Genomic DNA, 9,200 nt, shown 5'->3' with positions numbered 1-9,200 from the left:
ACACCATACTTTGCAAATATTTTTCCTAGCCTTAAGATTTCAATAAGCTTTCCGAAATGCAACTGTGACAACAAATCAGAAAATGTTACTTAATGGTTTCTTTTAGCTACTGGACTTGCATCTCCAGAGGTTGGCTTTCTTTGATGATCATTCTTACCTCTCATAGTCTGAATACTCAATAATGTCTCTTCCTGTGCCAATAGAAATCTGTTCAGTGCAGAAAGTGGTGTGTATTAATTTTGGCGATCTGAAATTATCAATGATGTTCTCTGCTCAAGACGTTATCCTAATTTCGCTCTTTTCTCTGTTATAGACTTAAGCATCATTCCAGTTCACAGAGATGTTCTGAATTGATTCATTGAGTTTCTCAAGACATTTTCAAACTGACTCAAATTCAAACATCACATCTCTTTTGTGTTTCAGCTGTAAATTACTAAGATTATCAGGATTTTGAAGAATAGACCAGTCAAATTTGTATGCTTATTATAAATTCATATATTTATTTTATTCATATCCAAGCCAAATTGCATAATCTGTAATCAAGAACATTTGTAATACAACATGTTTAACACGGAAGTCTGAAATTTAAAATATTTATAACCTGCTTAAATGCCATGATTTAGGACAACAGCTGGTAAAGCAAACTAGATAAATCAAAATATGTTTTGGTCAGAAGCACAGAATTGCATGACAATAATGCAGTCATGTACTTCGGAGAGATGAAATGATCGACAGTATCACTGGTGGGCTCACAATTAAGCTTTTTAAAGGGAAGTTTTACAATTTTTGAGAATAGTATCAAAATGAGCTGCAAATTTGACAGGGTCAGCATGTGTAGAACAAGAAAAAGGCAAGGTGGATGATATGGAATTTGCTTATAAGGACAAACTAGAACAAACCAGTTTGTGGAGGAGGCTGAATTCAAATTGGAACTTAGAGAAAGTGGAGTTTGTAAGAGAAAGAAGGATAGTGGCAGAGAAGGTTCGTGTATTTTGAACTCTTCACAGCTTGAATTAGAAAGAAGGTTGGAACAGGAGACTAGGAATATCGGAGAAGCTTAGGGTTGTCCTTGTCATCCAACATTACCTGGGAGTGAACTATGCAAGGACAGTACCGGAATTGCTAGAGGTGAAAAAAACCATATTACGTATTTGGTAACATATGTCAAGTCTTATCAGTGGCCAAGGATTTTGAATTACATAGTTCACTTTTATACTGGGGGAATGGTGCAGTACTTTCTGGCATTTTCTGAAGACCAAGGCACTGAATAGATGGAGGGAGATTTCAAAGTTAATACAGGTAATGAATGAGCAGATGTGGAAGTGTGAGCTAAGGTTAACATTGTAAAGAAATTGGGAATTTTATACAGGAAAACTGCACTAACTGTGAGGAAAAAAGAACCTGAAAAGCATAGTAATAATAGATTGCAAATAGCAGCATCATGTTTTCAGTTAGTTAAAGTTGAATATACAACATTTCCTTGCATTGAAAATCACTGATTTTGTAATTCTTAAGATCCTGCGCCATCTTTCTTTTTCACCTATCTGTAATATCCTGTTCTTCTTCCTTCCAGTATGCATGATAACATTTCAAAAGCTGATAGGCTTCACTCTTGGAGTGTAGAATACTTTCTTATTTTGACTGTGTCAATATTAAGCTTAGGCTACATTATCATTTTCCATGTTCCACAGCTTGGAGCCCATGGCCTCTGAGTGAAATTGCTAACTATTGCCAAATTACAAGCAGTTCTGTGCTTTGGGACATATCACTAGGAAATACATTGCTTTAACTCATTTCACGTTAAACTCTTTGAAGCCGGAGTACATTTTTGTCCTGTTGGTCTGCACTGGATTTGTACCCGTTCGGTTGAGAGAGCGGTGCTGGAAAACCACAGCAGGTCAGGCTGCATTCGAGGAGCAGGAGAATCGACGTTTCGGGCGTCAGCCCTCCATCAGGCTTTTGCCTGAAACATCGATTCTCCTGTTCTTCGGCTGCTGCCTGACCTGCTGTGCTTTTCCAGCACCACACTCCCGACTCTGATACCCAGAATCTGCAGATGCATCTAATTGATTTGTTCCCTTAGGGTTGAGAGGCGAGTATCATCATTGGATCACCAAATTTCTTTTATATTGCCCCAGTTTTCAAATGATGGCAAATAATCTTGGATCATTTCTGTTGATAATTCTCAATTAAAAGGATAGCATGACAAAGCTGTCCTTTTTAAATTATAACCTTTGCTCATCATGCAGTGTAATATACATTCAAATTAGACATAAGATGCTTTAAATCACTCATTATTGATTTTCCTCACATTATCAGGTTGTATCTTATGATTTAAACATATTTAATGCCAGTAGGACCCTTTCATTTAATTGTAGCAGTATGCTGAGCTTCCCACAAGCTACAAAGATTTGCCTCATCAGTATACATTCACTAATAGAAATTTTATTTTAAATAATGTATCTCTATTTATAAATGATTCTGTACAAACAGGGTTGGAGTGAGAAAGACACTTCATTTGCAGAAAATTTGAACTCTCATTGTATAAGGAAGGATTTGCTTCGCATGTAAATAAGAAATGGGTTGCTAGGTAACCAAGCTGCTGGATTTTAAGGTGCAAGGTGGAGGCACCACTGACAGCAAATAAATGAGCTCCAGGACACTTCTTTTTCTCATTATTTCAAATTTCATAAATGTTTCAAGGAAGTAAAAACAGAAAAAAAAACATTTTGCTTCCTTATTTTTAACATTTATGACTGATCAGCACTGTGAAAATTTCATTGAAAGGTCTAACCACTATTCCTACAATATATCATCATTCAATGTATATTTAGTTACCAATGTCTTAGTGGATGCTATCTATGGAATAACTTTGCAATTGGTACAGGTTACACAAACAGCATCATACAGCCTAGAGTCTGAGGATAATAGAGGAACAGTCAGTTCAAACTACTCAGATATTGCATACAGGATAATACAGAGATTGGAGTGTAAAATATTTTAAATAAATTTTGTGAAGATTACACATAAATGTTGAAAAAATTCACAAGAAATTAAGTGTTTTGCTTCGCTCAATTCCCTCTGGTCAGTTCATTTGTGATTGGATCTGTGTAGGGTGTAAACCAGTAATGCAGGTAATGAAGGTAAGCATGCAGGTACAGCAGGTAGTGAAGAAGGCTAATAGCATGCTGGCCTTCATAACAAGAGGGATTGAGTATAGAAGCAAAGAGGTTCTTCTGCAGCTGTACAGGGCCCTGGTGAGACCACACCTGGAGTACTGTGTGCAGTTCTGGTCTCCAAATTTGAGGAAAGACATTCTGGCTATTGAGGGAGTGCAGCGTAGGTTCACAAGGTCATTTCCTGGAATGGTGGGATTACTTTACACAGAAAGACTGGAGCGACTGGGCATGTATACCCTTGAGTTTAGAAGACTGAGAGGGAATATGATTGAGACATATAAGATTATTAAAGGATTGGACACTCTGGAGGCAGGAAACATGTTTCCGCTGATGGGTGAGTGCCAAACCAGAGGACACAACTTAAAAATACGGGGTAGACTATTTAGGACAGAGATGAGGAGAAACTTCTTCACCCAGGGAGTGGTGGCTGTATGGAATGCTCTGTCCCAGAGGGCAGTGGAGGCCCAGTCTCTGGATTCATTTAAGAAAGAGTTGGATAGAGCTCTCAAGGATTGTGGAATCAAGGCTTATGGAGATAAGGCAGGAACAGGATACTGATTAAGGATGATCAGCCATGATCATATTGAATGGTGGTGCAGCCTCGAAGGGCAGAATGGCCTACTCCGGCACCTATTGTCTATTGTCTAATGGGTGTGAAAAATTGCTGACAATTAATGGGGATTATCAAAATGAGGGATGAGCATTCTTAGAGAAAACTTCAAGTACGTTTCATCCTGTTGGCAGGCTTTGTCAAGGTTTAAAGAGTAGGGACTAAAGTAATAGCAGGAGGCAGTGGTGCAGTTGGAATGTCCCTGGGATAATAAACAAGAACGCCAGGTTAATATCCTGGGATCATAGGTTCAAATTCCACCCATGACAAATGGTGAAATTTGAATTCAATAAAAATATGGAAGTAAAGAGCCAACCTAATAGCAACCATGTAACCACTGTCAATTGTTACAAAATGCCATCTGGTTCACTAGTGTCCATTAGGGAATGCAATATGTCATCCTTGTCTGGCTTGGCCTACAAGTAACTCCAAATGCACAGCAATGTGATTTATTCAATCTACCCTCTGGGCAATAAATGCCAGCAATGCACATATACTAGGAATGAGTTTAAAAAAGCAATAAGAGGCTTGAGGGCAGGAATAAACCCCATGCAGTCAAACACTCAACCTAATGCTTTTAGTTGCTGAAGTGGTTGACATGCTTCTTAAGGTCCTTTGTTAAGAAAGGAAAAGGGCATCTGAATTATACAATACCATTCACACATTGAAAGATAGTTTATTTAAAACTAAATATCCTTGAACTATATTCATTACTGCAAAGTAGAAAACACAACAGCCAAATTGCAGAGAACAAGATTCCAAGCGGGAAAACAATCAGTGATGCTGATTGAGGGATGAATATGCACCAGGTTTTCAGGAGAACTTACAGGCTTTCTTCAAAGAGTGTCATGTGATTTCTACATCTTATCTGAAAGATGATACGTCTCTCCAACAATGCAGCGTTTTCTCATTTGACGTGTCAAGCATGATTATGCATTCAATTCTCTAGAATGGAACTTGGATCCACAAACTTCTGAGTCAGAGTGATGTAACAAGAACAAGGCTTACACATTGACAATACGTCTATGGCTCTGTGCCACAGGTCAATATTGCATTTCTGTGGCAAAGAGTTCAATTAAAGCTTTATTACATAGCTAATGATTACTGCCAGTGGAAGCGTCAGTCAGATACTTAATAGTAGCTCCAACTAAGTTTCATTGCAGTGAATAATAAAGGTGTGCAGCTGCCTCAATGGTCATCCATGTTTTAAGAAGACATTTCCCCAGGTGGACATGACTGGGCCTGTGGAACTAAAGTACTGCACAGAGATGACTATTCAATTCAATTGGACCATTTTTTTGTTTATGCTCCACATGAACATCCTCTATTCCTCTTCATTTGACACCACAAACATATCCTTCTTTCCTTTTATTCTCTCTTGCACTAATCTAGCTTCCCTTTAAATACATTGCACCAGATTTTCATCATTGAGGAAGGTAGTAGGAGTCATGAAACCACCCCAAGATCCTTCACGTCCCCATGCCCTACTTCAAGATGTACACACCCATTCACCAGCTGGACACTGTACAGGGACAGTTGATGAGTTCTAAAACATATCTTTAAAAATGAAGGGGATTATTCAGAACTTTGTTAAAATGACTATGTTTAATCAAAAAGCTCCATTTTGCTTTGAACCCTAACCCTTTGAAAAGCTGACTTGAATCTATGAAAATTGCAGAGGACCAGGACATGGGCTGAAGCAGGTTGAGAATGAGGATGGGTGTAGGTTTGTAACATGAAGACCAGCTCACACTCTTAAAAGGCATTCCTTTTAGATTGAGATTCCTTCAATTGGGATCCAGTTGTCATTGTAAAGGGATTCTAAGTTAAAGAGACTTGGTGGAATTCTCACCTTAACCAGTCTTTGCTAACAAATTCTTCATTCTAATTACTCTCTGTGTAAAGCAATATCTCTGTCAATGAGAGGCTTTTATTTATAATCTCTAGCTTTGGTCTCTCTGACAATGGAAACATTGGACTTAATTGAAAGGCTGGCAAAATAGATGATGTTGGGTGGCATGCCCAAATGTTTTACACTGCCGTACCATTTTACCAGCAGCACAGATAGTGGCTGTTGGACTGCCCTCTCACCATTCAGGTAAGTGCCTTTACCCCTGCCACAATTGATATATTGCCAGTGGCTGGGGTCTAGCCATCATGTGGGGACACATTCCAATGAAAGCTGGCAGACTCACAGTGGTCTTCCAGGTGGGGCAACTTGCCCATGGGCTTCAGCAATTTCCACCCCATCCTCAGTTGCCCAGGTCTGTGGACTTGATGTTCAGTTTCAAGGGCATATCTAGTTTTGGATTCATCAGTAGCTATAGGTCTTAAGTCTTTACCCTGTTTTCTTGATAATAGAAACATTTCCATATTGCATTTTTAACATGAAAACAGAAAGTGCTGGAGAAACTCAGTAAATCTGACAGCAGCTGTGGAGAGAAAATAGAGTTAAAAATTTGGATCCAGTGACCCTTCTTCAGAATTTCAGTTTTTCTCTCTCCACAGATACTACCAGACTTGCTGAGTTTTTCCAGCAATATCTGTTTCAGATTTCCAGTATCCACAATCCTTTGTTTTATTTTGTGGTGTTTAATCCATTTACAATTTGTAATGTAACACGGAGTTCATTAAAAAAAAATAGACAGTATTCACTCTGGCTACAAAAGCATATTTGATGTTTGGTAATTTATAAAGAGTTGAGTCAATATTTATTCACTGTGCAGCTCAGGAAGTGCATGTATAATTAAATAGAGAATAATGGAAACTAGGAATGATCAGAAGACAGCAATCTCACTGAGAGAATTAAACAATGTGAAAGTGAAACTCAAATTATTCAGCACTGCCATTTCAAACCTGAGATTAGATTAATGCTTTGAAATTACTCTGGAAATAGAACATAGAACATAGAACATAGAAGAATACAGCGCAGTACAGGCCCTTTGGCCCTCGATGTTGCGCCGATCCAAGCCCACCTAACCTACACTAGTCCACTATCCTCCATATGCCTATCCAATGCCCGTTTAAATGCCCATAAAGAGGGAGAGTCCACCACTGCTACTGGCAGGGCATTCCATGAACTCACGACTCGCTGAGTAAAGACTTTTTTTTTCTTTTAATATGTTCTGGTGAAGAGATTAGATTAGATTACTTACAGTGTGGAAACAGGCCCTTCGGCCCAACAAGTCCACCCCGACCCACCGAAGCGCAACCCACCCAGACCCATTCCCCTACATTCACACCTTCACCTAATACTACAGGAAATTTAACATGGCCAATTCACCTAACCTGCACATTTTTGGATTGTGGGAGGAAACCAGAGCACCCAGAGGAAACCCATGCAGATACAGGGAGAATGTGCAAACTCCACACAGAGAGTCACCTGAGGCAGGAATTGAACCCAGGTCTCCGGCACTGTGAGGCAGCAGTGCTAACCACTGTGTCACCGTGCCACCTAAATGTCAGTCTTTACATTATGTTTGCTTCTGAGTGTAACTATGTGTTGCAATGGGCTGGACGTTGATTTTGTGCCCCTGGGATCTGGTTTGAATTCAATGTAGATAATCTGCTGGCTGTAAAAGTATTACATAAAATGTGCTTCAACAATATTAAAATAGTACTGACCTTAAAGTATTGTTATGAAGATGTAAGGGGTACTGTACCTTTAAGAGAATTAAAAGCTAGCAGAACTACCTGACAGTACCAAATGTTCTGAACACAATACAATGTAACCTTTTGGTCTAGCAGCTAGTGTAGCTGGTTGCCTGAAGACAAAAACAAATTCAAATTAGGTCAATCAGTTTAAATTAACCGCCCCAAAAAACAAACTCCAATCAAGTTTGAATTTAGTATATTGACAATATTAAAAGCCAATGACACAATCCGATGCTCTGGGGGGTATAAGACCAGGGTAAATTGAACAGTTGTTGGAGAACTGCCAAGCCACCAACACATGCAAACTGCCCGGAGAATGGCTCTCTTAAAAGTACCTTTAAAGGTGACCTGAGAAACAGAAATCTCTAAGGAGAAGAAGACAGAGGAAGATATAAAGAGAATATTTGACAGCTGGCTGGTTTTGAAATTTGAATTTTTGGTAAATCTTAATCGGGGGTTTTATTGGACTAGTATTGTAGAAGAGGAAGGTAAAAGATAGGTTAGAGAAAGGAGTTGGAAATAGTTGTTAGTTAATTATTCTCTGTAATACTTTAAGAAATAAAGTTGTTAATTTTTACATTAAATACTGACCTTTGGGATAATTTGTAGCCTCTTGAATTTTCACAGATTATTGCACAGGATAAACCTTTCCTGTGTTGCTGGTTTAAATTAAGTAGGAGGGTTTACCTCATGTCATAACAGTTTGTGGGCTCATCTGGTTTAGACAGATTTGAATAGATTCAGGGTTACAAAGAATCCCAGTAGATTTAAACTCTTACAGTTTAGTGTCCTAGATCTTTAAAATAAAATGTAGGTGAGGCAATTTGTTTCCTTTTGGTGACTTGTCGTTGATTAACTTAAAAGTGAAAGAAGTGGCTCTTAAAATTGCTAAAAAAAAAGTTCTGGGATTTGAAGATGATTCTGACATTTGCCAGAAAAATTTAGAAGGAAAGAAAAAGGCCATACTTTTAGATTTCGGAAATAAGTTAGATTTGGGTTTAACCAAGGACGAAAGTAAAAGTAAAGTTGTAAGGGAGTTACTCAAACACTTAGGTGTGTCAGAGAAACAGACAAGTGCAGAAGTGGTAGAAAAACTTAAATTACAATTGAGGAAAATTGAGTTAGAAGATAAACAGAGAGAGAGAGGGGAAAGAGAAAGAGAGAGAAGGTTCTTCGCTGAGCAAAGAGAGAGAAGAAAGGGAGAAAGAGAGAGAGAGAAGAAAGGAAGAGAAAGAGAGAGAGAGAAGAGAGAGGGAGGAAAAAGAAATAGAGAAAAGGTTCTTAGCTGAGCAAAAAGAGAGAGAATTTGAACTTGAGAAGTCAGCAAAGTCAGTAAAGTCAAGTTAACAGGATGAAGATTAAAAGAGAAGGTAGTGAGATAGATAAATATGTCAAAATTATGCCACATTTTAATAAAAAAGATATTGATGCCTTCTTTATTTCATTTGAAAAATTGGCTAAGCAGATGGAGTGGTCTGGCGATTTATGGGTAATGCTAGTTCAGACTAAAATGGTAGCCAGAGCTAGTGAGGTATTTGCCGCATTGTCAGATGAGGGGTCAAGAGATTATGAAGAGGTTAAACAGGCTATTTTAAGTGCTTATGAATTGGTACCAGAAGCATTTCGACAGCGGTTCAGAAGCACAAAGAAGGAACCAGATCAGACTTATGTTGAGTTCAGAAGAATTAAACATAATCATTTTGATTGATGGGTGCGTACTTTAAAAATAGATAAGACCTTTGAGGCTTTAAGAGAGA

Source organism: Chiloscyllium punctatum, chromosome 12 (genome assembly GCF_047496795.1).
Source record: "Chiloscyllium punctatum isolate Juve2018m chromosome 12, sChiPun1.3, whole genome shotgun sequence".
NCBI classification, from domain to species: Eukaryota; Metazoa; Chordata; class Chondrichthyes; order Orectolobiformes; family Hemiscylliidae; genus Chiloscyllium; species Chiloscyllium punctatum.
This window is presented reverse-complemented; position numbering follows the sequence as displayed.